This window comes from Rattus rattus, chromosome 1 (assembly GCF_011064425.1).
Source record: "Rattus rattus isolate New Zealand chromosome 1, Rrattus_CSIRO_v1, whole genome shotgun sequence".
NCBI classification, from domain to species: domain Eukaryota; kingdom Metazoa; phylum Chordata; class Mammalia; order Rodentia; family Muridae; genus Rattus; species Rattus rattus.
Window position 1 is genome coordinate 252,285,613 of NC_046154.1, and position 18,746 is coordinate 252,304,358.

Genomic DNA, 18,746 nt, shown 5'->3' on the forward strand with positions numbered 1-18,746 from the left:
AAATCCCCAGCCCATTTTTTTAAATTCTAAAACACCAACAAAAGGTAAATAATTTGCCTTGAAAAAAAATGAAAATCCAAAGAAGGCCTGGGGGGCATTTGTAAACCTGTCAGAAGTGGCCAGGAGGTCCAGTTACATGCCTGACACCTCCCCAACCCTGTAACATGGCAGGAGAGCTCCAAAAAGCTACTTCCTAGGAGTAAGAGTAAGTTTAGAATCATCCGGTCAGTTTAGAACAATGCAAAAACTCTAACCCGGATCCAAGTGATCCTGGTTTACTGGTGCCCTCAGGCACCTGAAAATACATCAAGTTCCTCAGCCTCTAATTATTTCTATAAATAATGCTCCAAATTCCATCTCTAGCTCACGAACATGAACAGACAAAATACTGTAAGAAACATGAAGAACAAGGATCCAGACAGAGAAGTCCAGATATTAGAATAAGGAAACTATAATGTAATGATTTAACTATGTTTTGTAAACGGGATCTCATAAAGCCCAAATTGATCTCAAACTCACAGTCTTCCTGAAGTCTCATTCTCTTGAGTGTGGGAAAGCTACTGGAAACAAGGAATCCTCCAGCACTTAGAAACTTGCCTTGTAAAATGGATTCTGTTGTTACCACACCCAGCTAATTTGAAAATGCCAGATATGCACTCTGGTGGGAGAGGAACTGCTGAGGTGAGTATCAGCAAAGCCATCCTTAAAGAAGGGAGCAGGGAAAACAAGAGTTTCTCATTCCAGGACAGGCTGTCTGCCATTTAGAGCAACATTTCTCAACCCATGGGTCACAACAACAAACAACCCTTTCACAGGGGTCCCACATATCAGATACCTGGCATATCAGATATTTACACTGCTATTCATAACAGTAGCAAGATTACAGTTATGAAATATCAACAAAATAATTTTATGTTTGGGGTCACCACTGCATGAGGAACTAACTGGATTAAAGGCCTGCAGCCTTAAGAAGGTTGAGAACCACTGGCCTGGAGTGAAGTGACAGAAATGACAAGACCCTGCTTCAACAAGGTAAAACTCCCAAAAGTTGTCCCTGACCACCACATACAGGTTCATCCATATTTAAACTAAATTATCCAAAAGGCATTAGCAGAAAGAATACAAAATTCCTAGATAATACAAATCATATAGTATCAGATATGTGCTACACAGAACTTACAACCCCACAACAAAACCACTACTGATTTTTAAAAGCTAACCTATGAAAAAGCCAGGCATGGTGTCAAGTACTTACAATCTTAGGCAGCAGAGACAGGCAGACCCCTAGGACTTGTTGGCCATCCAGCCAGCCTTCTTTAACTGGCAAGTTCTAGGCCAATGAGAGAGACCATGTCTCAAAACCCAAGGTGGAAGGCATCTCAAGAACAACATGTGACACTGACTTCTGGCTTCACTTATAACTACGTGCAAACGTACACAAACGTTCAGAAGCACGTATTTACACCAACAAATAAGAAAACAATTAGAGGACTTGAATTTCTCTGAGGAAGGGAAGAAACACAAATGCCCAACAAGCAAATGCAAATGCAAATCAAAACCACAATGAGATGTTCCTTCACACTCCTTAAGAATAGCTATGAAAATTTTAAAAATTATAAATGCTGGCCCATATACAGAGAAACTAGAAATCCCATATATTATGATGAGAATGTTAAACAGTATATCCACTTTGGAACAGAATGTAGCAGCTCCTGAAAGACTACAGAGTTAAGATATAAACAGCAATTCTACCATACACATCAATATTCAAAAGAACTCAAAACAAAAATTCAACAGATACTGTACTTTTTCTTTTCTTTCGTTTTTAAATGTTTACTTATTTATTGTATATGAATGAGTGCACTGTAGCTGCCTTCAGACATGCCAGAAGAGGGCATCTGATCACATTACAGATGGTTGTGAGCCACCATGTGGTTGCTGGGATTTGAACTCAGGACCTCTTGAAGATCAGTCAGTGCTTTTAACCACTGAGCCATCCCTCCAGTCCCAGATACTTTTTTTTAAACAGTATCTCATATATTCCAGGATGGCCTCAACTGGACTATGTAGCCAAGGACAACCCTAAATTTCTGATCCACCTGACCCCACCAACTTCCTATTGCTAGGGAATTACAAGTGTGTGGAACACATTTGTTTACAGGACAGGGGATTGACTGAAAACTTACATAGCATGCAGCTATGTAAGTAAGCATAAGCACTGTACAAACCTAGCTACATCTCTAACCCTAAAAAAATATTAAATGCCAATGTTTATTGCCACATTATTCAAAATAGGCCAAAGGTGAAGAGAACACAAATACACATCAATAGATAATGGACAAACAAAAGGGCCTACTTTATACTTACAATGCAGCATTACTCAATCTAAAAGAATGGAGTTCTGCTACATTGTACAAGGAAAACCTTGAAAACACTGCTAGTAAAATAAGCCAGAGACAAAAGGACAAACATGATTCTATATATACCACATAACTAGAACATGCAAATTCAGAAACAGATTAGAAGATTGGAGGTTATAAGGGTCTGGAAGAGCAGGAAATAGAGAGTTAGTGCCTAATGCCTAGAGTTTCTGTTTGGGGTAAGGAAAATGTTTTGGAAAGAGTGATAATGGTTGTGTAACATTGTGAATATAATTAGTACCACTTTACTGTACACTTAAAAGGGGCTAAAATGACTATCTGTAATACATTCATCTATTAAAATATAAGTTAATTTTTAAAACAGCAAGAAAAATTAATATATAGACACTTCAAAAAAACAGTATGGCAATTTCTTACAAAGCTAAGCCTACTGATAGATATCAGTAAGTCATACATCTAAATATCCAAATGAACTAAACTTAAGACAAGAAAACTTACATGCTTTATCTATATTTGTCAAAAAGTATTAGTAACTGAGATGCCTCCTCAGTAGTAAACAGATAGACTGGTGGTATTCTGTAAATTATTAACAATGATAAACAGATATATCAATCTTCAGAAAGATACAGAACTAGCAGAGTGTGGCAACGCCTATCCCAGTACACAGGAGACAGAGGCAGGAGAATCATCCCAAGTCTGAGGCCAAGCAAAGCTACATAGCAAGACCCTGTCAGGAAAGAAGACAACACTGACGAAGAGCCTTTGAGGCATTACTGGATAGAAAAAAACAGTTCGAAAAGGATACAGACAATATGACTCCAAAAATGACACATCCTGGGAAAGGCAGACTGCAGAGAGTGAAAAAGATCTGTGTCTGCTAAGGATACAAAGGGGAGCCGGGGAGCCACGGATGGAGCTAGCTAGCACAAGCAGTTAGGCTCTCTGTATGAGGTCATCATGGTAGGATCATAAAATTATGTATTGGCAAATTCCAAAGAATGAACTCAAATATGAACTATAAATTTTCATTAATAGCAATGTATCAATAATTGTTCATCAAACATACCAACCATACCACATACATTAATAACAGGATGCCCTTTCATGCCTTCCACAAGCACCAGACATTCATACAGTACACAGACATTCATGAAGGTAAAGCATTCGTACACAGGGCAGGGCTTGGTGGTCAACAGCTTTAATCTCAGCACCCAGTTGGCAGAGGCAGGAGGATCTACAAAGTAGGTTCTTGGACACCCAGGACATTGAGAATGAATCCCTGTCTCGGGGGAAAAAAAAAACCAAACCAACAACAACAAAAAACCTAATACACAAGTAAATAAATCCTTTAAAAAAGGAATCAACTCTTACAAGTTCTAACTTTCACAAGCACGTCATGCCATGTGCACATTCACCTACATCATAATAAATAAACAATGAAAAAAAAAAAACTTGCTAAAGAGAAGGTGCCAAAAAACAGTCAAAGTAGAGAAGGGATATGGAAGTAGCAGAATTGCCCAGCACACACAAAGACCTTGAGTTCTATCTCCAACATAGAGAAAACAAAAAAATTACAAAGCAAAGAAATGACTGGTTAAAGAAATGTCAACACCAGGCAGTTGCGGTGTGCACCTTTAATCCCAGCACTAGGGAGGCAGAGGTGGGACCATACGAGTTTGAGACCATCTTGGTAACTACAGAGTGAGTTCCAGGACAGCCCAGGCTATCTAGAGAAACGGAAAACAAACAAACATGTAAGCTTTCCTGGGAGAAAGAATATTTGAGAAAGGCCCTGAAAAATAATAGCTTCAAGAAATGGCTAATGTCGAATACACAGACCTACAACTGAGAATGGAGAGAGTTCTGGGCACATAGAGTAATTACTGCGAGAAAGCTGGGAGTTGGGACTACAAAGAGAGGTATCTACACATGATCCATACACAAATAAGGGATATGGCAAAGCTAACTTTGAAAGACTTTATGGCAGTATATAAGAAGACACAGGGAAAGAAGTTATTTTCTGGAGGCTAGAAAAGCAACTTAAAAGCAGGCCTTCCTCCGTGCCCACTTCACTCACTTCCTTCAACTTCATCTGCAACAGCCATAAACTGACCCTGCGAGGGCTCCTCAGCATCTCCGCAGGGGACCTTCAACTCACACACTTTAAACAGAGTCTAGAAAGAAAATAATCACTACTCCTACAAAATCAATTATATGAGTATCATAGAGAGATATAACCGTAAGGTACATATTTCAATCAATATGTGAGCTCCTACTGTATACCAGATACTACTCTAAAAACAGGGATGACACTGTTTTTATCCCTTGAAGCTCATATTAGGGGAGAAAACAAAATGTCAGATGATGTCTTAAGAAAACAGAGCAGAAAAGGAGGCTACCTGAACCCTAGGAAGGCATGGAAGGCTTTCTGCATATAGAGGGAGTGGCCACATGGTATAAAGTTTATATAGTGTACACATCTAACATAAGAAGAGAAAAAAAAAACAGATTTTGGAACCTGACAAAGTCTGGCCTTAGCTCTAACATATAACCACTAAATAAATTATACGAGCTTTCAAATCTACTTCAAGTCTGGTTTAGCTTATCACTCTACTAATAAAGTACTTGGTTATAGGGTTAACTTATAAGAAATAAAATAATGAATAGAAGACTAGACCTGGTACTTGGTACAAGAGCTCAAAGTATGAATCGGTGTTTTATTACATCAGTGGTCTAATATGAACAGACAGTATTTTACTTCTACATCAAAAACCGATGTTTGTTTGTTTGTTTGTTTGTTTGTTTGTTCTGATATAGGCTGGCCTCAAACTCACAGAGATCCACTTGACAGTGCTTTCCAAATGCTGGGGTGAAGAGTATATACCACTACACTCAGCCCTAAATATTATATATAACCTAGTCTAAACTGTCTGAAATAAATATGGTATTAGTAGCAATTAAGACCTACTACCACCAGGGCTAAAGAGATAGCACAGTGGTTAAGAGCAGTAGCTGTTCTTCCAAAGGACCAGAGTTCAATTCCCAGTAGTGGCTCACAATTCAGTTTCAGGGGATCTGATACCTTTTCTGGCCAGACATATACAGACATACATGCAGACAAAACATCCATATACATTTGAAAAAAAAAAAGCCCCACTTCCAGAATCTCCATGGGCATTATGTGGATGCTCAAGTTCCCCACATTAAAAACAATGTTCCCTACATAAAATGTTTCAGTTTTTCATAACATATATAAAAACTATCAAAATAGTTATATTGTTCACCAGATAATTATAAAGCTTTTATTTTAAATTATTTTTCATTTACATTTGGCTGAATCAGTAAATGTAGAAACCACAAATTCAAAGGGTCAAACCTAATAAGTCTTCTGCTCTAGAAACACAACAGTAAGCGATGTTTTATAAAATAACGTTAGAAAACACCTCCAGCCACAAAAACATTTCTAGAAGCTATTTTAGTTAAAATATTTGTATTAGATAAACAATCGTGACATTAACATATTTCCATACGTAACTATTTCAATAAAAATAGCTTTTTATATAACTAGTTTAACTAAAAGTAATACTCTTATAAAATTATTTTTCATACTGTTAGCTTAGTAGTTAAATCTTATTTTTAATAGAAAATATTATAAGATCTATTTTAATAGAAGGTGAATATGCTAAATTAGGTCAATATATAAATTGACTGGCTGTGGAATTAAGTCTTGATTCACTAAAAAAACTTACCCCTTTCCTCTTTTCAAATGGCTTAATTTAGAACAAACTAGGCAAAGATAAAACATTAGTTTGTTCTTCCCTAGAAACCTGTATCAGTTATTAATTTACTAATGATCTCATATAGAAGACTTCTACATGATCGATGCTGTGACTTAATACTGGCAAAGACAGTTCTTGAGCTGAATTAGCACTAGGTTACTAAAAAATATTTTTCCTAATGAACCACTAGCAAGCCTCTTAGCAGGTAAGGATGGGCCAATATCAAATCTTATGAATATTCATATAAAAATGGAGATAGGGAGGGTAGAAAGAATGTTAGTCTGTTGAGAAATATTTATTATAAACTTTCCTTTACATGAATTACATAAATACTTTAGCTACTATCAAGAATTCAATGTCAATTCATATTTGTAAGATACATGTATGTGTCCATGTAGTTGTGAATGTGTGAGATTTATTTGTGCGAAGGTTTGTAAGGTCAGGGGTTGATGACAGCTATCTTTCTCTAAGAGCAGGACAAGATTCTCTCACTGGACCTGGAGCTCAAAGATTTGGTTCCAGGGAGCTTTCTGCATATGCCTGTCCAGAGTTAGGGTTATAGGCATGGACCACCATGGCATACCTGGCTTCTTATGTAGTCCTAGGAATGTAGACTCAATGCTTACGCAGCAGGCACTTTACCAACTGAGTCATCGCCCTAACCCCCCGACTCCTTAAACCTTTTCAAGATTCACATCTTACATACAGCTATGTGACAAACCAGAGGCATTGTCCAGCACTTGAATATATAGATTTCTGCTGAAATCATAAAGCCCAATATTTTTATTTTGAAAATAAGTTGACTTTTTAAATTTAGTAAACAGTTGTCTGAACAGCATTCTTTAAAACTGAGTGAACACAGCATATATAAGCAAGTAGCGCACTCATGGGACCATTGTGAGAACAACAGACCCCTCCCATGGCACAGTGCTTGGAAAGTGAGCAGCAACTCTACTCTACTCATTGATCCACTCAAAAACTATTTGCTGAGCACAAACGATACACCCCTACAGGTCGGGAACACAATGGTGCATAGTCCTTATCTTCTCACATATTGGTCCTTAAAGACAGTTCTTCATTCTGCTTTTTCTACAACCCAAAACCAAATCTCTCCTCCTCCAAGGAATCCTGTACTTACATCACTTGCCACTCATCTAGCAGATTAAACACAGAACCAAATCAAGTACAGTTAAGAGCAGAACAAGAGCCAAGTGCCCAACACCAAAAGCTGGCTCTGCTACATACTAGTTATGTGCCCTTGGTCATGTCATTCAATTCTTCCAAGATTCAGTTTCCTCATCCACAAAATGGGAGATAACATTACCTCCTAATTTTTCTAATAATTAAATAAGTCAATGTTTGTCAAGCACTGAGAATGTCTAGCTTTTAGAATTTGTTACATAAAAATTATGAACAACTTGAGTTTTTGGCCACTAGAATATCCTTGCCTGTTTTGATGATAAGGCAGATTTAGTGCCAGAATTTCCTATAAGTCCACTTTATTTAAACCAGTTGCTTAGTTTAATGCTGCCTCTTACAAGGCTTTGGGCCAGGGGAAAACCAGAAGAGGAAGAAGCAAAACTCACCAACTCGTCACAGGGTTGCAACCCTCCCATGTCTCCACCCAGCCTTCCTCACAGTGAGAAAGGGCCTCTCAATCATGGACTACAACTCTATTTCCAAACCATGTTCCATTATGCAAATCAAGCACTCAAATTCAAGGTTGGTCACACTCTTAGGCTGCCCGGGTCCCTCTTGCTCCTGACCACCCACCTTGCCATGCTCCAGAGCTCACTTTGCTGTAGCAATAGACCACATACTTTTGACCCAGTCTTAAAGAACTTGTTCTTGGCATGTTCCTTCCCCACTGCTTCTGCACCACTCTTCTTTCCTGTGAGGCCCACTAAATGTCTCCTCCTCCACAGCTTTCATTCATCTCTTTCCATTCTCAATCAGGAGTTAACAAGCCCCCTCCATGTTCTCCTCTAGAGCTCGTTACACCACTGCTACTGTCTTACAGATCTTTTGTACATTTTATAAATGTTAATTTTCTGTGTCTGATTCTCCTACGGACACTGAACTCTAGGAAAAAATGAAGATATTTTGGTATTTCTTGTGCATAGAATATAATCTACTTAGCAATCTTGACTGAAGTGAAATGTTTTTCTCAGATGTAGCCTATCCCTTATCTGTGTCACTTATCTTCAGGGAAAGTCAGCTTTTAGCACATGCTAACCAGGTGTAGCAAATTTTTATTTTCATTTCATAGAAATACTTAAAAAATGATACCAGCTATAATGTCTTTCACTCCCAACTCAAATGTCTCCTATGGAATATACTAAAATTCAATTCCGCTTCCACAAAGTCTTTTTCAATCAAAAGATGAAACTCTATTGTCATTATATTTATCTTTGCAATGCTAGAGATGGAACTTGGGGCCTTGTGCATGTTAAGCAAACACTTTACCACAGAGCTGCACCCTCAGGCCTTTTGTCAGGTTTAAACTCATTGGGTAGGGGTAGTTAGTACTGAATTCAATACAACATGCACTTTTTCACTGTCTGTTGACACATGCGCAGGTGGCTATAAACTATTGGCTTCACTGATAGTCCTAGAGTGTGTAGGCGCCATTCTGTTCTTAAGAACACAGTCCCAAACTGCCCTCCAGTAGGATAATTATTCAACACTAATGAGAGCACTCCTGTTCCAAAATTCTCCAGAAATTCCCAGCTTTCCCCACAGAGCACGGAGTTCTTCAATTTCTTCACCTAAACTACAATGCTCCATTCTGGGCCTCTCTGCATTGTTTTTCAGAGCTGAGGAACAGTTGGCCATGTTTTTTGTGGTGGTTCGGATAAGCTTGGCTGAGGGAGTGGCACTATTAGGAGGTGTGGCCATGTTGGAGAAATTGTGTCACTGCGAGTGTAGACAAGATCCTCCTCCTAACCACAAGTTAGTCTTCTCCTGGTGGCCCTCAGATGAAGATGTGGAACTCTCAGCAACTCCTGCACCATGCCTGCCTGGACACTACCATGCTCCTGCCTTGACAATAATGGACTGACCCTCTGAACCTGTAAGCCAGCCCCAATTAAATGTTGTCCTTGTCAGAGTTGCCTTGGTCGGGGTTGGGGATTTAGCTCAGTGGTAGAGCGCTTGCCTAGCAAACGCAAGGGCCTGGGTTCGGTCCCCAGCTCTGAAAAAAAGAGTTGCCTTGGTCATGTCTGTTCACAGCAGTAAAACCCTAACTATGAAACTCTTCAATATACCCTAAAACCAATATTTTCAATCATCTTGTTCCTCTCAGGCTAAATTAACTCAGACCATTATTTCTTCCTCTGAAGTCTTCTCTATTATTAATTTTAGTTAGTCATATAAATACCCTGTAAATTTTCTACAATTAAATTCAATATAAATACCTATGTGAAAAGACATAAAGTCAAAAAGCTTAACACAGCATCTTGGCCAACAGACAAACTTGGAGAAATAAACATGTTTTATATTACATAACCTCTGACCTACACTGACCACGGATAGACAGAAGTTGAGGATAGATCACAACAGAGCAATGGCTCATTGGCAAAACAGTACTTTCACTGTTAACGCACTGAAGAGAACATGACAGAAGCCAAAGCAAAATAAAAACAATGCAAAATGGCTCTGACTAGCCAAAAAGGCATATAAAGTGGTGTTTGGAAATATTTCTCAAGTCTTTTTCCTGTAAACAAAAGTTTTAGATAGATATCTAAAGAGAACAGACAGACAAGTTGCTTGCTCTGTTAGGACGAGAGAAAAGAGTGAACTTCACCCCCAAACCCCAGCCCTGCAATCAGGGGTAAAAGTGCTTCCCATCTCACTCTGGTGTTTTATTTTGATTTGAGACAGGGTCTTTCTGAAGGAACCTAGCTGTCCTAGAATTCACTATAGACCAGGCTGGCCTACAACTAACAGAAATCAGCCAGCCTTTACCTCTCAAGTATTAAGATTAAAAACACCCAACTTTTGTGCGTGTGTGCAGGCGCGTTGTTTCATGTACATTTGTGGAGGGAGCATATGAAAGTCAAAAGGCTAACCTTGGGTTTAGGTCCTCAGGTACCTTCCACATTTTCTTTAAGGCAGTGTCTGGTCTGGAACTTTGCCAAGCAGGATAAGCTAACTGGTCAGCAAGTTGGCTTTTGGGCATTCAAACCCCAGGTCCTCATATTATGAGGTAAGTGTTTTACCAACTGAGCCATCTTTCAAGACTCTGAATCATGTTCTACTTTTGGTGCATGTGTACAGGTGGGTGCCTAGAGGCCAGAAAATGGCCCTGGGTGTTTTCCTCAGTTGTTCTCAACCCTGTTTTCTGAGACAGGATCTCTCCCATTGGCTAGCAAGCCCCAAGTATCCTTTTCTGTCTCCTCAGCGCTAAGATTACAAGTGTGAACTATAGTGCCTGTTTTATTTGTTTTGTTTTAGTTTTGAGAATGGGCCTCACTATGTAGCCTTGATGGACCTGGAACTCACTCTGTAGACCAACCAGCATGGCCTCAAACTTGCAGAGATCTAAGTGCCATTGCTGTCCACTGTCGACATGCCATTGCCTCCTCCTCCTCTTCCGCCACCACCACCACCACCGCCACCACCAGCCTAGAATCTAGCTTAATTCCTAAATTGTTTTCAGATATAATTTACTTATAAAATTACTTATAAACACAGGATCTATTCTTGAGATACAGATATATTTATATTTCCAGAATAGAGGTTCTCAAACTATGAGTTTCAACCCCTTTGGGAGTTGCATATCAGATATCCTACATATTATAACAGTAGCAAAATTATAGTTATGTAGTAGAAATGAAAATAACATCATGATTGGGGGTCACTACAACATGAAACATTAAAAGGGTTACAGCATTAGGAAGGTTAAGAACCACTGCTCTAAAAAACTTATGTCCCCCTCCTAGTCAATCCTCATCTACCTAAAGTGTCAGGGAGGGGTATCAAAGCCAAACATTGTAAGAAAGACTCATAATCCAAGCATTTGGGAGGTGGTAGGAGAAAGAGCAGAGGTTGGCCACATAACTAACAAGTTTGAGGCCACCATGGACTACATGAGACATGCCTATGAACAAAACAAAAAGAATTACCGATCCAATTCCTAACATCATGGTTTACTTTGGCTTATAAATAAGATGATCCATTTTCTAACTTTCACTCAGCGTTTTGTGAGACCTCATCTTTATTACAGTACCACAGTACCAGTGGTCTGTTCCTTTTTATTGTTCAGCAGCCTTTCATTAAATGTAAATACTAGTTTGTTTATCTTGCTGATGGATAGAAACCTGGACCATTTCCAGGATATGATTTTTAAGAGAATAACTGTTATAAGCATTCTTGCATATAGCTTAGTTGCAGAAATTTTTCTTTCTTCTGAATAAATACCTAAAAATGAAACTACATGGTCACAAGATATACATGTTCAACTTTCTAAGAATTTCTTTTAAGTTTTCCAAAAATGGTTACATCATTTTACACATTCACCAACAGGATAGCAGACTCCTAGATATACTGTTTAAAAAACTCTGCCTATGCTATAACCAAACTAGCATTCTGCACACACACTTCTACTTCTTTAAGAACTTTACAGATGCACACCAAAAACAGTTTTTCTTATTTCACTTTCATACTGCTTAACTTCTGGTACTTCATTCCACAAACATCAGGAAGGATGAGAAAAGGCTAGGGTAGTCACTGTTCTGGCTGGAGGAAATAGCATTTTCAAGGAACTGAATAATGAGAGTTGCTGAAGAAAGCTAGAGTCGAGACAAGCAGTCAGAGATATAGGTGGAAAAAGACAGAAGGGGTCAGGTTTCTCTATAGGGTGCTATAGGAAACAAAATATTCTAATTAGGAAAGAGATGATTCTTAAGTTCTGGCTAAGATGGAGTAGAGGCAGATGTGAATAGAAATAGGCCAATGTTCCACCGAGGGTGAATATGGCACTGGGGTAGTGGGGACAGGATGAAAGAAATATCATTACAAGACTTATATTATGGGGTTGGACAGATGACTCTACAGTTGACAGCACTGGCTGCTCTTCCAGGGGATCTGAGTTAGATTCTCAGAACCCACATGGAGCTTACAATGGCAATCTCAGCCAGCACACGTGTGGTACACAGACATACATGCAGGGGGGAAAAAAGCACCCATAAAATAAAATTAAAATTAAAAACAATTTTTAAAAAGAAAGTCATATAACAGAAATAGTACTGTCGGTAACTCAGTGATGAATTATAAGAGAATGATACAACCATGACTTGAGAAACTGGAAAGGTAGTGATACCACTGAGAGGAGGGAGATGTATGGAAAAGTTAATCCAAATAATGAAGCAGAATGATTATGCCTTTTTATTTTCATGCACTGGGGATAGTGAGTGTGGATAGGGACTAGCCAGAAGAACTATAGGGAGATCATTCATGGTGCCTGCTAAAGGCTTCAGTAAGGAGTAATGTCTGACTGTTTCTAATTGTCTTAATAAAAACTGCGGATACCTAAGTGTAGTGGATTATGCCTATACGTGTAGCACTCCGGAGAACCATCATTAAGTTCAAGAACAACCTAGGAAACAAGAGACCCTGTTTCCAAAACCAAAACCAAAATCAAAAGGAAAAAAAAAGAAGGCAGAAAACATCCACTGGTGTGTTTACATTTAAAGTTTCAGATTGAGGTGGTGAACACAGTGACTTCTGTATGTCTTGCTAGGGTACTGTTTCAAAAACAGAGGGTCCCAACTGAGTGGAACTGAGCTAGAAGGATGTTGAGCAGCAAAGGCAGCTATAAGAGGATCTGGCAAAGGGTGACGCAGTACAGATGAGACAGGCTAGTCCAAGCTAGGAGGCTCAACTTCTTTCCCAGCTAAATGGTATCTTAACTGCCTTTTGCTTCCCTTTTCATCCATGACTACAGAATTTCAGAGCCAGAAGAAAACTCCCCCAAAAAAAACAAGCAATGGGGGCTGGAGAGATGGCTCAACAGTTAAGCAGACCAACTGCTCTTCCTTAGGACCTAAGTTGGCTCCCACATTAGGCATCTCACAACCTCAACTCCAGCTCTAGGGGATTCAACACCCTCTTTTAGCCTCTGCAGGCACCTACACCAAATACATATTACAAACTAGATTAAGAAAGAATAAATCTGTTTTAACCCAACGACTTTACAGCTCAGGAAAAACTGAAAGAATGGTGATTTACACAGATAGTCAAGGTGGGAGCCTGCTCTTTGCCAGCCAGGCAAAGTGTGTACCATGTAAGCCTGATCATGAATCTGATCTCTATACCCACATAAAAGTTGGGCATATAGCTGTTCTCCACAAAGACGTGCACATGTGCACCTGCGCACATGTGCATATGGCATAATGCATTCCAATTTTTAAAAATTCACCAGGGTGTGGTCATGCATGCCTTTTATGCCAGCACTCAAGAGAGAGGCAGGAGGATTTTTGTGAGTTCGGGCAGCCTAGTCTATTAAATAGAGTTCAATCACTACAAGACTAGGCCTAAAACAAACAGAAACCCTATGAAATTCCAATCTGGAGAAACATTGTATCAATATGAAGCAGTATGGACAAAGACTGTTGCTGTTACTTTTCACAAAGGCAAACAGTGTTGGCTTCTTAGACCCCACTAACTGGTTTCTTATCCTTATTGTCTTGGTCCACAATGTATAATATGGAGAAATGCTTCCTTAGAGTTCAGTTACAATAAGGCATTTTTAGATGTGGGGATAACTTTTGATATTATCTCTACACTTCAGTTACAGGACTGCCCTGGTTTCACTTCTATGACTAAAAGTATAAACTATTATTTAGGAAGCCTGAAAAATAGTCACTGTGCCTGGTAAAAGTAGGGATTCTTCTTGAGTGCAATAGTTCACGTCTGACCCTAGAACTTAGGAGGTGGAAATAGGAGGATCAGGGGTTTAGGGCCATCCTCTCAGCTACATAGTGAGAATGAGCCAGCCAAGTTGGGGAGGGATGTCAAGGGGGAGGGGCCTTCTTGAGAAGAGTGGGGCACTACATCCCAAGGGGTATTTCCTTGATTACAACATGGCTGGCCACACAAGTAAGAAACAGGTTCTGTGTGTTATTTTGTAAGTATGGGATAAAGCACATTTGTTACAGAAAGTCTATGTTTAATGGTGGTAGCAGACTATGAGAAGGGAACATCACTTCCTAGCAATGGCCTTGGGTATTTTTTCCAGATGTTCAAGGCCGAAGTAAATTACTTAGCATTTTTTACTTGCCCTAAAGATTAAATCTGTCTACCCAGCTAAGAGAAATGTCTACAAAACAGGGGCCATCTTGAAACCACTCTAAAGCAGTATTCTAAGTTATTATCATATTGAGCGCCTTTTCTTTCTTTTCCAGATAGGCCTGCTTACTATGCAGCTCAAGCTAGATTTAAACTCACAATCCTGCTGTCTCATGAGACAAGCACCAACACATCCACCTATATTTTTTTTATTCTCCTTGTAGCTATTACTATATGACATTCTTATTTATTTACTGTTTATGGCATGTTTTCAGAGTGGCCCATTCTCTATCTGGCCTACCATTTCATCTTCTACGTTTTAGCATAGCCCATAAACATCTATTAATGCAAATGACAAGACATATAGAAGAGGATTTTAATCAACATTTAGGGATGTTATGTTCAAACAAAGAAACTATCTCCATATTGTGCTGATAGTCAAGTGTCCCAATCCTACAGAAGAACTTTTATAGTAGGGGGTAGTTTCCCTAGTAGCTAGTATGCTCTCATTCTTTTGTTGGTTGGTGTTTGTTTGTTTGTTTGTTTGGAGGCAGGATCTCACTATTCAGCCTTTGCCAGCCTGCTGGAACTCTATGTAGACCAGGCTAGCCTCAAAGTCATAGAGACCTGCCTGCTTCTGAAAGTGCTGAGATTAAAAGCATATGCCACCACTCCCAATTCTATGTTCTTAAATTCATAAAGAATCATCAGGGGCTGGGGATTTAGCTCAGTGGTAGAGCGCTTACCTAGGAAGCGCAAGGCCCTGGGTTCGGTCCCCAGCTCGAAAAAAAAAAAACCAAAAAAAAAAAAAAAAAAAAGAATCATCAAATGAGGCCACAGTTATATCAACAACTCCTATTACGTAGCACATCTTCCTGCTAGTCTTGTGCATTACCTCAAAGTAAGCATGGCCCTACTATAGGAAACACTGAATTTTATTTGTCATCATGAGAAACTTCACCTATACTGTGGGTACCATGGTCATGACAAAAATTCTTGAGATGCTTGGGGTTATAGCTCAGTAGCAGAGTATTTACCTGCCTAGCATGACTGAGACTCTGCTCTCAATCCCCAGTTTCACCTCCACAGGACTTTCAAGGGCCTAAAACTAAAAATACTACCCTCAAGAGGAAGTAATGTTTAAGGCATCCTGGGAAAAGTTCTGTTTTTCATAAATTTATGCCAACAAAGTCTCTTTTGGTCAAAATGAAAGCAATCACGACATGGTTCCTAAACACTGCAAACCAGTAACACAGGCACACAACAAGAAAGACAACCTTTTATGACTTGTGCACTTTCAGTTGTTTTCAGCTCAAGACAAAATGACAAAACTAGATAAGAAAGAGAAACTCTTAAAATTAAATTTTAGGGATACCAGCAAAACTGGCCAAGCATGAGCAAACTGAAAGTTAAGAAAATTCCCAAGGGAGGTTGGGAATTTAGCTCAGTGGTAGAGCGCTTGCCTAGGAAGCGCTAAGGCCCTGGGTTCGGTCCCCAGCTCCAAAAAAAAAAAAGAACCAAAAAAAAAAAAAGAAAGAAAATTCCCAAGGGTCACAGAAACCACTTTCCAGTATTTCACCCAGGTCCAGATTTCATACTCACCAGTTGTGTGGTTGCTTGTTGTGGTTTTGTTTTAAGAGTCAGTGAAGCAGAATGACAGCAGAAAGCTACTAAGTATTTCAGGGCTGCTCACACTAACTGCTCTGCACCTTGAGCCTGCCCTGAGTTAAAAGGAACCTGGTAATGAGTTTTACGGTCTAGGAGAGGAGAGTTATATCCAAGTCCCACTTCCCACGAGCTTATGTACTGAGGAGAAGGAATGATGAACTCTCAGGTCCACTGAGAAGACATTTTAGGACAGTTGAGAATTCTTAGGCTCATGGATTTATTTATTTTATTTATATGAGTACACTGTGGCTGCCTTCAGACACACCAGAAGAAGGCATCGATCCCATTACACATGGTTGTGAGCCACCATGTGGTTGCTGGGAATTGAACTCAGGACCTCTGGAATAGTAGTGCTCTTAACCACTGAGCCATCTCTTCCAGCCCCATTGTTTTTGTTTTTAATGCAAATGTTAGAATCCTTTCCTATCTCTAAGAGAAAGTTAGAACGTAATAAAGACAAGTCTCGGGGGGGCTGAAGAGAGGGTCATAATTCAAGTCCTAATAGAATTTCATATTTTAGAAAATTCCAAAAATGACTATACTCATTCATATAGTCTTAAGTGTCTCCTTATGTGACAGGCCTGATGCTAAGAAAAAGAAAACCTTCTTCTAACACATACACAAAATAGACATTATGAGCCCATCCCCCCATCCATGTTAAGACCATTTTAAACTATACAGACCAAATTTTTAAAAAATGATCCAAGAAAAACATAATGGACTATGTTTTATGGGGAATTAAGCTATTAACCCCAGATGAATAAAATCAGGAGGCAGGAGGATCACTGGAAGTTCAAGGCCATTCAGAACTACATAGCCAAAAATAAGAGGCACAGGAGATCACATTAAATATATATCCCTCAAATATTACAATACTAAAAGTCTTAGACAAAAAGAACAAAATCCGAGTTGGTCTAGGGGTATTTACTATTCAAAAGCATATGGCCCAGGGCCCTCACACACCAAAAAATAGGTAAAACTAATTGGGGTTCTTCAGCATCTGCCAGGAAATACCCTACCACTAGGATTAAACCGCGGATGCAAATATTTACTGCCTCCTGAGGTGGATATTAATTCTACTAGCCTATTACATCGCACAGCTAATTCTACTTTATCCCTACTCCAAGACCGAAGTTAGAAATTTCAAGTTAGCCAAGAGTCACCTAAAAGATCTTGAAATTATATCCCTTCCCAGCATGGAAAGGGCCAACAAAAACGGACCCAATCATCTCATCCATATTTCTCAATTAGTCAGAAAACTCTTATCACAAAGAAAAAATATAATGTGCATTCAACATTGGCTAGACAGCTATTAATAGTGTGTGTTTTCTCTTCAGAAGCACAGAAAAGCATTGGGAATTGAGCAAAAACTATCTTGACCAAGTTACTTTTCAATCCAGTGAGGAACATCTTAAACATTTCTCAGAAAAGTTCCTATGGTCAAAATGAGAGTACAAAACAGGAATGGAAGAACCACCAAACCAAACTCAAATAAACCTTCGAAATGCCTGGCCTGCAAAGGAGTCTTTAACAGAAGTGTAATTGAGGCATGAAAGGGTAGTAGGTAACTTGCCCAGGGCTACAGTTTATTTGGTGGCCAAGCTGGAAGTGCATTCCAGGCCTCCTAGATCGGAATTTAGTGCAGTTTCCCCAGCCACCAATGCCACCCCGTGTAAACCTTTTATAAAACTCTTCACCAAGGCTGTTAGCATAAGGGTCCAATTATCATTCAAAGATCAGCCTGTTAGATAATAGCTCAAAAATTCCATCCATTTTATAGCATTTACCAGAGTCATCTAATCTCTGGAGGGAGAACGCAGAGCTCGGGCAGAAGCCCCCAATTCTGATTCGTCCCCAAAGGAATTGAACACAGGCAGGCAGGCAAGCAACACTGGTGTCCGCACCCACAAACCGTAGAGGAATCTACCGTCCCCCAACACTAAATTCCACTCCCATCCTGGCGCACTCAAGACACCCCACCTCCCGCCGCAGGCCGGATAGCAAACTCTTCTTTAAACCACTTTTCCGTAAGAATGGGGAAGAGAGACTCAGAGCCTCGCCTTCCCAAACCTACCCGCGAGAAGAGCTCCTTCGTGGACTCCGCCGGACCCCACACCCTGCCCTGCTCACCACGGCGGGGGAGGGGAGAGCGCCCCACACAGGAAGTGCATCCTGCGCCCCTAGCTCGCGCCCCGCCGCCGGGTACCTGCCCTGGACCGCCAGCAGGCGAGCGGCAGCCGCATCCACATGGCCTCAGGTGTTCGCGCGGCTGCTCCGCCGGCCCCAGCCGGCCCCTCCCCGGCCCGCTCCAAGCCCGGCCCTCCACCACCGGTGCCTCACTCCCAGCCCGCAGCCAAGAGGCCAGCAACGCCGGTCCCCGCCGGGCTGCCAAGAACGTAGACCCCTCAGCACCTCAGGCCGCAACGACCAGGTATCTCCGCCCGCCGCCCGAGAGCCTCCGGCCCGCTCTGCCTTGACGCCCGTCCTGGCGGTTGACCCCTGAGCAGCCCACGCCGGTCCCCTCAGCCCCCTCGGCGACTCCCAAGGCTCAGCACTCGCAGGGCGGGCCGGGCCACGACCTGTGCTCCCAGCAGCCAGGATGAGCGGCGCGGCCCGGTCCCGGCCCCTC

General features: G+C 40.5%; 1 protein-coding gene across 3 annotated transcripts in view; it reads right to left on the minus strand.

Moving 5' to 3' along the window:
- Tcf20 (transcription factor 20) overlaps positions 1-18,746 on the minus strand; it is a 99,922-nt gene that overhangs the window by 68,225 nt on the left and 12,951 nt on the right. The gene's annotated exons all lie outside the window — the stretch shown is intronic.